The sequence below is a fragment of the Mustela erminea genome, chromosome 16 (assembly GCF_009829155.1).
Source record: "Mustela erminea isolate mMusErm1 chromosome 16, mMusErm1.Pri, whole genome shotgun sequence".
In the NCBI taxonomy this organism is placed as follows: Eukaryota; Metazoa; Chordata; class Mammalia; order Carnivora; family Mustelidae; genus Mustela; species Mustela erminea.
Genome location: NC_045629.1, coordinates 80378864 through 80389668, shown reverse-complemented (window position 1 = coordinate 80389668; position 10805 = coordinate 80378864).

Here is a 10805-nt window from a genome sequence, read left to right as displayed (position 1 = left end):
GATACAATTTTTAAAGATTTTAATTTATTTGTTTGAGAGAGAGAGAGAGAGAGACCAAGAGAGCATGAGCTGGGGGAGGGGCAGAGGGAGAAGCAGGCTTCCAGCTGAGCGGGAGCCCCATGTGGGGCTTGATCCCAGGACCCTGAGATCATGACCTGAGCCAAAGGGAGACACTTAAATGACTGAGCCACCCAGGCCCCCCAAGAAAGAGAATTTTTTTTTAATTTATTTTTTATTTATTTTCAGCATAACAGTATTCATTATTTTTGCACCACACCCAGTGCTCCATGCAATCCGTGCCCTCTATCTCTGAAGAAAGAGAATTTTTAATGGTGAAATAGACCATCTCTAATTTTTTGAACAGTTCTCATGTGCAAGAATGTTCCGGTTTGATATCATTGAAAAAACACCCAAAAGGAATTTCTCCTAACTCATGTCATTCTCTTTGCCGGAAGAAAGACCGCAGCATGGAGCCTACTCTGCATCTTCTTTGGCAGCTGTGTCTGGCACTTGTTCCTGTTGCTTTTTGTCACATCGCCTCTAGAAGCCACATCCTCTCCCTGGGAGGAAAGGTGCTGTGGTCTCAGTGTTTGTATCCACCCCCATCAAATACACGTGTCAGAAGACTAAAGCTTGTAGTGATGGTATTTGGAGTTGGGGCCTTTATGGGGTGATAAAATCATGAGGCTGGAGCCTGCACAGATGGGATTAGTGTCCTGATAAAAGAGGCCCTTGGGACCTCCCTCACCCAGTCAGCACAGGGGAAGAACATCCATATGCCAGAGGTCTGCAATCTGGAAGAGGTTCCCCATCCATGTATGCTGCCCCCAATCTCAGACTTCGGGAGAATCAGAATCAGATTCTCAGAATCAGGAGAAATAGGTTTCTGTTGTTCATAAGCCCCCCAGTGCGTGGTGTTTTGTTGCAGCCGTCAGAGTGGACTTAGACAAGTGGATGGAGACCCCAACGAGTCAGCAGTAGGCTGGGAGAGAGCCTGCGGTTCCTTCCAGTTATATCTGCATGTCCTCCAAGTCTTATCCTTTGTTACCATATTTATAATAAAACTTTATCCTTTTGTTGCTATATTTATGTATTTATAATTTCCATCATAGGTATTATTTTTTAATGATTTTATTTATTTCTCTGACAGAGAGAGAGATCACAAGTAGGCAGAGAGGCAGGCAGAGAGAGGGGGGGGAAGCAGGCTCCCCACTGGGCAGAGAGCCCGATGCGGGGCTCGATCCCAGGACCCTGGGATCATGACCTGAGCTGAAGGCAGACGCTTAACCCACTGAGACACCCAGGCGCCCTCCATCATAGGTATTATAAAAACATTTCCTAGGACACACAGAAAGTTGCCTTTACAGTTTTATCATCACTAAGACCAAGGGCCTAGCTCATGTCAATATTTATGTCCCCATGGGCTAACTTCAACCTCCAGACTTGCCAGCATTAAACTCGATGCCTCATTTTAAAAACTTCTCTATAACCTTACGACCATATTATTAACCCTTAGACATGTGCACAAGTAGTAGTAGAGTTGAAATTTGAGTCCTGATATTTATAGCTTAAAGGCCTTTAAAAAAATATTATGCTAGTTCTTTAAAATTTTCCATTATATATTGTTTTATTTTTTCTTTGAAGTCAATAAAACCTGAGTTTGAGCATTGGCTTAACCAAAGCACCAATCACAGTTCTTTTTGCAGATACAGAATTCCCTCCAGATGATTAATTGGAAAGAAACTTAACAGGTGCAAGGCTACCTCAGAACCAGTGGGTAGACCGCAGAAGCAGGCTTTCTGGGCATTCAGGGATGACTTTCAAAGCCACACTGCAGAAGTGGACCTCCCAGGGAGCTGTGCCTCTACCAAGGTCAGAAATCAAGAAGCTTGCCTCATCTTCAAGATCTGAAAATATGCCAATTTGGTCATGCAAGCAAAATGAGTGCCTTGATACCCTACCTCTTTCTTCAGAAATCAATTCCAAATGGAACCTCGCACAGGTGTTAACGTCTCTGATTGGTGGATTCTAAATCTCAGCCTGTGAGCTAGCTGCAAGGGAGTCTGGGAAATGTAGTAATAGCTTTCTTTCCTTTGCGCACTCAGTGAGCATGGCAATCAGTATTACATGTTGACCCATTGCTCCTTTCTACTCTGATAAACAGATTTTTTTAAAGATTTTATTTATTTATTTGACAGATAGAGATCACAAAGTAGGCAGAGAGGCAGGCAGAGAGAGAGGAAACAGGCTCCCTGCTGAGCAGAGAGCCTGATGCAGGGCTTGATTCCAGGACCCCGAGATCATGACCTGAGCTGAAGGCAGAGGCTTAACCCACTGAGCCACTCAGGTGCCCCTACAGATTTGTTTTTGGCAGATCTCTTGGTCTCTTTCAGCCTTTACCATATTATCTAAAGTGAGATGTTAATCATGTACTACCTGTCTCTTGGGGCTGTGAGGTCAGAACAAGATGATGAATATCAGTGCACTTGGAAGACAGCAGATATCTGCAAGATACTGTAATCAATACAGACATTAGGGTGGCCAAAACATGGAGATTATTTTCTGGCAAAATGGGAACTTATATGCTGCCTCATAAGTGTTAATAGTAAGGGAGTAGTGAAGAACTCATTTATCATCTATTGTGCACTTGGATTTTTCACAGATAACTTCAACATGTCTTATAATTACTTGCAAATCACACTGATGATGGAAATTAGAGACAAGCACTTTCTCCATCAAGATTATTTGGTTTTGTTGAATGCTGTAGCCGGATGGGGGCAGTCAGAAGGCAGTCGCCAATGCTCTTCAAAAGAACTGGGCCTTCTATTTATTAAAAGTACTTGAAATTTTATGTTGTGTGGGAAAAAAGACCAGATAATGGATTTCAAAGTGGAAAAAGACAAGTATGGTTCTCGATTCCTGAAGGATCTTGTTCAGATGCTCTCTGCTGTTTTGATACATGAAAAGAAGTCCACATTTTGTATGAAATACGGAACTCAAGGAGAGAAATAGCGTGGGGCCATCAAATACTGTAACACTGTGGCAAGGAAAGATAAATAGATACAGAAAGATAATTTGTAATATAAACCCCCAAATGAATTGTTTAGATAAGAATCAAAGTTTGCCAATTAAAATTTTTAAAAGGAGAAGAATTCTTTATCCAGATCTATCCCTTTTCCCCTCCCAATATGTGAACAAGAATAAGGAAAAATGGAATTGGCCCAACACAAATTGCCTTGGATCCTCAGTCCTAACTCAGCTCACTTTCTCTCTCTTTCTCTCTTTCTTTCTTTCTTTCTTTCTTTCTTTCTTTCTTTCTTTCTTTCTTTCTTTCTTTCTCTTTCTTTCTTTCCTTCTTTCCTTCTTTCCTTCTTTCTTCCTTTTTAACTGGTTGTTTTAGAAGGATGGGGTGACCATGTGGCCAGTGGCTATTTTTATACTAATCTGGACTTTGACTTACCATTGTCACTTACTAGCTTGAGTTGTGACAATTTTATTAGACTTTTAGGGCCCCAGTTTCCTTTCTGTTTAAAATATGGATCATAAATCCAATGTCAGGGGCTTTGGGAAAACTGAATGAGACAGTAAATACGAAGCATTCAGCACAATGCTTGACGTACAGCGAGCGTTTATAAGTGGACTTTCTCCCACACTCACCCCTTCCCCTATGACACAGAGCCGTCCAAAATCCAGAATGTCATCTCCAAAAATGTGGCTGGTAATTGCATGGTTGGGATGTTGGGATGTATGGCACAGAAATTACTTCCTTTCACAGCCAGGTAGGTGAAGGGTGATGTTGGTGTAGGTCCCCAGCGATGACCAGAATGTCAGGCACAATGTCTAGATGTGACGACATCTAGATCGGGTGACATCCAGAGAAAGAAGCAAGGTAGATCCTGCACACATACCCTGTTACCTCTCTGAGTGGTTGTTCGGATGGGATTCTGAGACTTCCCTTTCAAGACAGGAAGAACTGGAGGCAGGGATGGGGTGGGTATGGGTAGAGGCTGACAGGTAGAGGCAGGGCACTTATCATAAAGCTTTAATCCAGGGGCGAGATTCCGGAGGCTAAGCAAGAGAGGGTATGTGGAAAGAGGTCTAGAGAGATGTATTTGTTAGACAGACCATCCAGATGGATATTTTTACACAGGGGACGAGAGAATAATCTCAAGGCTGTGACTGGGGTCAGGGAAGGGAAATCTGAGATAAGGAGTTCACTTAGAATTGGAGCACAAGCTCAGGCCTGGGCCGGCAGCCACGGGGACAGGAGACTGAATCCTAGAAAAACTGAGGAGAGCTCTCCTTGGGCAAGTTTGGCAGATCCAAGTAGGGTGGGGGCCGTGAGCTTGCCTTTGGGTGTCAAACAGAGGCTTCTGTTAACTCAATAAAAATAAAAGGCAGGTGGGTGCTGAGTCAAGGGCACCCTATTTTTATGGAATGCCTCAGGTAGTTCTCAGCTGACTTCAAATTATTTTGGCATTAAAGACATCGTGCATATATTCACGGCCCCTCTATGTTTAAGCAAGTCGTTCAACTTGTCAAACATTCTATGCGACTCCAAATTTACAGGGTTGGGGGATCCAGTGTTAAACGTCTCTGAAAAGCTGGGCCCATCATTATCTTCTTGTTCTCAGACCACACTCTTCAATACAGCAGCAACACCACCGTCCAGTGCCTGAAATGCGGCTTGCTCTGAAGTGCTCTGCACACGGGTTTCAAAAACATGGTACAAAAAAAAAATGTAGAATATCTCATTTATAGTTTTTATTTGATTACATGTTGAAAATGGTGAAAATTGTGACCTATTAAGTCATATATATTACTGAAATTCATTTTGCTTTCTTCTTTCTACCTTTTTCATGAGACTACTACAACATTTTAAGTTACCTATGTGATTCACACTGTATCTCCTCTGGGCATGCTGCTTTGAAATCACTATTCTCCTTCTTCAAGTAGTATCATGGATTGACCCCGACCCCAGAGGATGGGACACCACATCACTCAGGAATGAGCCTTGGTTTAATCTAACCTACCAGGTGGGGTACAATGACCACGGCAAAATGTAGAATCCAATCTGTACAATCCTACTTTATCTAAACTTCTAGAAGTCGTAAGGCAGATCCTGAGAATGAAACCAACCAGAGGAAGCAGAGCCAAGAGCTAGACCGAGATCATCACTCAAGGGAGATCACTTCTGCATCCGGAGAGCTGTGCCTTAGGCTGTTCGGTTCCATGAGCCCAAACACCGTCTTGTTTAAATCATATTAATCCTTCTTCATTTCTGATGTAAAGAATGTCAGCTCTTCCTAAGCACTTTCAAGTCTAGGGAGCTGTCCACATACACACGGCTTGTTCTGCTGTTTCTGCTGGGGACGATGAAACCCAAGAAGGTTCAGTGACTTGCTCAAAGCCACAGGGTACACTCATACAGGTTCTAAGGCTGCCTCACCCAGTGTAGGGGTGAGGATGACAGGTGACCCAGGACAGCACCGTGTCTGTTTGTCTGTCCCTCCTGCCCTCTGCAGCCCTGCTCAGTATATGGCTGGCCAGCACCCAATCCTGAGCCAGTCCCGGTGAGGGTTCGGAGTGCATTAGAACCTTTCAGACTGCCAGCAGGGCTGTCTTGAAATAGTCCTATTGCCCTAAACCTAGAACTACTTGTCTGTTGAACGAGGCCAGGACACCTGCTTAACGACTGGACGCAGCCTTCTCTCAAACCTTAAGTTGTGGCATATGGGGTACATTTTTCTTTGCCCTAGTCGTTGGCGTCACCAACGACTGGCACCAAAGTTGCCTGTTGTCAGTGATTCTAGGAGAGTGAGTAGGGGATCAGAGGAGGGGCTTATGCTGAAACATGCCCCACGGAATCCTGAGCAGGGGTGCAGGTTTCTCCGCTAACAGGAAGATTGTAGGAGCAGAGATAACCCTCCTGCTCAGGAGCACATTTCTTCTGACGACCTCACGGCTGCCAGTCGAGCTGACGGTGGGACTTCAACATCACGTTCACAATTCCCTCCTCTGCTGGCCGTAGTCTTCTCTAAATTAGTCCCAAGAACAACGTACTGGTTGTTTTTTTCTTTACGTTTTTCCATACCCTTGAGTTTTCTTGATCTCCCTGAATTAAGATACCTTGGAGGTGTCCAGAGAAATCCAGACCTTCCTTGTGTGGGAGCCACTTAGTGGCTCAGGCACAGTGGAGGGTGACGGTGCCCATGAAGAGCCACTGTCTTATCTACGGGAGAGAGAAGCCACTGAGTTCTAGATGCTGCCGGAACATTTCTCAAAAACTAATCACTCTAGGAGATACTGGAGAAGTCTAGGAGTGAGTCAGCCCTTTCTGGAGTTAATTAGCAACCACTCCACAAGGAACTTGAGGAAGCCAACGCGAGAGCTCCAAACGCCGGAGACCACCTGTTTCCAGCATCAGCCCCCCCCCCTTTCTTCTCAGCTGGCGTCTGGCCTGGCATCTTGTGTGTGCAAAGCCACATGGGGGTCGGCAGCAGAGGAGCAGCCTCTGGGTTCTCTCCCCCAGAACCCCACTGTCTTACTGCACAGGCGCCCCAGAAAACGCTGTTGTCCTTTTCCCGAGTTAGCATACGTAAGTCCCTTGACAGAGAGATGAGTTTCTCATTTCTTTATTATGCATGCGTTATTACACGTTTTCTGTGCTGAATAATGAAAATTTAAAAGAGGAGAAAGAGAGAAAAGTTAATAATAGATTCTCAAGTTTTTTTTTTTTTCCCCCCCATTCTTTTAACCAGAGAGCGTTTGAGGCAAATACAGAAGCTGCCTATCATGGGTCTTGTGGCCGGGTCAGGAGATACGCGCTCCCACTTCCTTCTTGGGCGCAGCCCTGTCCTACCACGGTCAGGAACCCGAGCGTTTGTCACTTCCCCATCTTTGCTTGTTTCTAGATTCCAGATGTGATTTGGGGCATCTCAGTGACACGCCTCTGCTTGGGCTCAGGACAGAGCTCAGGTGGGAGGCATCTACCTGGCTGATGTTCATCACGGCCTGGTTCTGGATCCCATGACGGGACGTGGCTTTCCCGATGGGCAGGCTTCTTCTTTCCAAGCCTTCCATCCTGGGAGGCCTGGTGTCACCTGAAGTGAGTTCTGGGGCTCCTTCCTGGGAGCCAGGCTGGTCCTCTGCTTCTCCCCGACGATCCTATTAACTCCTTATCAGTCCCCTGAAACTAGTTAGACGGGCTTCCGTTCTCTGCCAGTGAGCCCTGATTAACATAGCATTCAATTTATATGCTTAAAAATAGAAAAAGCGCCTTCAAAACAGAACACAGGAGTCCAGGGAGGGGAAGATTGACATTATCAGTCTCTGTCTAGACATTATGCGCCAGTAAATATTGCCAGAGCCTGGTGTGCTTGTGCGGCCACACAACACCGAGGACTCATGCTGCCACTAGGACAAGAGAAAGCCCCTGAAATGACCAAAGCACTGGTTTGTCCCCAGTACCTCCTCCTAAGATTCTTGGCTACTGCCAATGCCTTGGCAGGAGCTGCCCATCATCTGCTTTAAGGAGAGCCAGGAGGGGAGTGGGGAAAGGCTCTCTGGATTATTTAACAAATCAGAGATAGAGCAACGCCTTCTCTTCAGAGAGAGGAGAGAGGGCAGGATGAGTATGACAGAGCCACACGGAGTCATGTGTTGCGATGTCGAATGACCACCTCACTCAATGACACCTGCTCCAGAGACCCCCTGTCAGCCAGGCGACCCTATAACAATCCCCTGCGCCCAGCTGCTTAGAAGGAAAACAGCTTTGAGCAGCAGATGCCCCGTTGAGAACCACATGGGTCGTCTGTGGGTAGAAAACCGCAGGACTGAGACGCTTGGCTCATTTCCTTAAAGACTCATGAGCTTCAGAGGCAAAAAGTTTGGGTTCAATCTGGTGCTGTTTTGTTGTCATTTTAACTTTTAATATGTACCCAGATGTCCAGTCAACATGCCGACAGGCATGGGGCTGCCTCCAAGGCATAGTACACACGGCTGCCTTGGGACCCCACACCCGTCTGTCACTGCACATTTATGCAACTCCCCTCCGCCCACGAACGGACCTTGTGGGCAGGAGCTGGATGCGTCAAGATGGGGAAAGCAGGGGTTTTAAAACCAGACCAAAGCAGATTGAAATCCCTCCTGAACCAAGATTTAACACTACTTGATCCAGGGGTTTTAAATTCTCTGTCATGGTTGTCTCGTTAATAAAATGGGCATAATAATGCCTCATGACACAGGCAGCCAGAAGGAGATCCTGGGCAGGGTGCTTCACAGAGCACCTGGTTCCTGGAAAGCCGTCCAGAACATCAGCTCATGTGCCTTTCTATTTTCAGGACACGGTCCTGGAGTGCCCAGTGAATGCTAAGAAGTAATACGCGTTAATCACACATAAGCACAAGCAGGAAGGAACCTCCCATCGGAAGAACTAAGTTCAGTTCAGTGGTTTACCAAGCACTGGCTCCCTGGCCTTGGACACCGTGACCTCACCAGACCACAGCCTCCTTCCCTACCTGGAACCCACAATGACAGCTTCTTCACAGGGCTACGATGGCAGCAAAGGGGGGCGAGCAGGTGCAAGTTCTTTGTGAGCCTATAGAAGGGGACTCCACAAATGTCATGAAGAATGAGTCCTTGTCACCACCCACATTCTCCTTGGCCATCTCTCCATCCCAGGAACTTTTCCAAAGGCCGGTGCCTTTGTCCTGTGTCCTGTCAGTGCGGCGTCCACGCAGGTGGGGAAGCAAACAGGAGGGGCCTCCAGGACCCAGTGAAGTGGTCCCTACAGGCTGTGGGGCAGGGGGAGGGTCTCCTGCGGGGGGAGGGCAGGGACAGGAGTGTCTGCCCCGAGACTCCCAGCCTGGGAAAGGGCTTCTGTAGGCTTCCATGTGCTCCCTGGGGACTGTCCTTCCTAGTGACGCTGCTTTGGGGCTGCGGGTGATGTATGCCTCACACAGAGGCAACCCCGCACACCTCGGGTCTCAGTCACACCCTCACCTGTTTGAACTGGTGTCCCTTGGGCTGGTCCTGGGTGGCCCAGGGAGAGGAGGTGCTCACTGTAGGGCTAAACTGTCTTCCAGCAACATGTTATTTGAAGTTCCTAGTAGACATTGTAGTAGAAATAATGTAACAAAAATGGGCCCGCTCCGGGCTAGCCCACCAATGCCATTTTAATTCATGGTACAGTCGAAGTCTGTTCACAGATCTGAGTCCTCGGGTCCTTGAAGAAGGAGAAGTGAAGAGAATACGTGTAAAATCAGTTCTTACACACTTTGTGGGTATAAGTGCCCCTTGAGCAAACTCTAAAAAGTGGTAAAACTTGCCTTTGGGATCTAAGCACCCAAGAGACAAGATGTTGACTTGGAAACAGTAGGTATGATGGATGGCAGAATCTTTAAATTTATTTATTTTTAAATTTTCCTTGTTTTAAAGATTTATTGATTTATATGACAGAGAGAGGGATAGAGAGAGAGGGCAGATGGGGAAGGGTAGGGGGAGTGGGAGAGAGTCTCCAGCAGACTCCCCACTGAGCAGGGAACCTGACGCGGGCTCGATCCCAGGACCCTGAGATCATGACCTGAGCCCAAAACCGAGAGTCAAATGTTCCACCAAATGAGCCCCCCAGATGCCCCAGACTCTTTAAATGTAACTGATGCCACCCAACTCCTATCTCCCGCCGCCAGAGGTAGGTATTACTTTATCATAAATATCAAGATATTGTGTCTTGGTTTGGGTCATCCATTCGATTAATATGAACACTGTCATTTGACTAGAGATCTGTTGAGCACCATAGTCCATTTGACTTCCAGTCATACAAATCTTTCTTTCTTGATTCAGCAAATGCTTTCCCCTGTGCCTCAGCACCCTGAAGGACAGCTTGCAGGTAGGACAGAACACATCTCTTTCTTCCTGCCTTTTTCCTCTACCAAAACTTGCACCTTCTCTACTAAGGGCACAGAGAAAAGCCATGCGGTTATGTACGTCTCCTTTTAATCACCTGAGAGATAGTATTTATGTGTGGGTGTGTATATAACCTTAAAGAGTAAGCCTCTTATAACAAACCAGGCTCTTATGTAGGAAACACAGTTTCTGTCTTCAAGCATCTTAGGGCTATCGCATGGAAAAAAGGAAAAAGGAACAGGTGTATTTTGCATGTCCTCATGGGACAGAGTTTGTGTGGACGAACAGAGTGATGTGTCTGTTTTCTCAGCTTCTAATGCAGAGAGCAATGCCTAGGTAGCCAGCGCTCCGGGATGAGGGCTAGTGGCGGCCGATAGCAAGGTCCTGCAGCAGGAGGCAGAGGATGTGTACCTTCGGTGTCTGCCAGCTGGGGGCTGTTCTGCACTTCCTGCAATCCTCCTGAACCTTTTTCAGTGGAGTGAGAGATGACCCCGGGGACATGGCAATAGTCACTTCCCAGGGAAAAAAGAGTTTCAAAGAACAGCTGAGATTCTGCATTTGATTAGCTCGGATGAACAGGTCCAAGTCGCAGGAAGGACAGGTTTCAGATTGGGAGCCATCCAGACAGATCACTTAGACATACCGGCCTTGTAAAGTGAGTCCTCCTGCTCTGCCGGCTTGTCTTCCTGCTCTGCCGCTTTCTTACACCTGCTCGTACACCCAGGCCCCAGGTTTCACCTCCCTGTGTCCTCCGTTCCTGCTTCAGGGAGACATGGGAGTGCCCAGCAGGACTACCTCCTCATCTCTGCTTGCAGTGGGCTTGGGGCAGGTGATCTCTGGCTCACTTAATCGAGAGAGAGATAGGAGACAGCAAACGGACATGGGGGTCAGTTTCAACA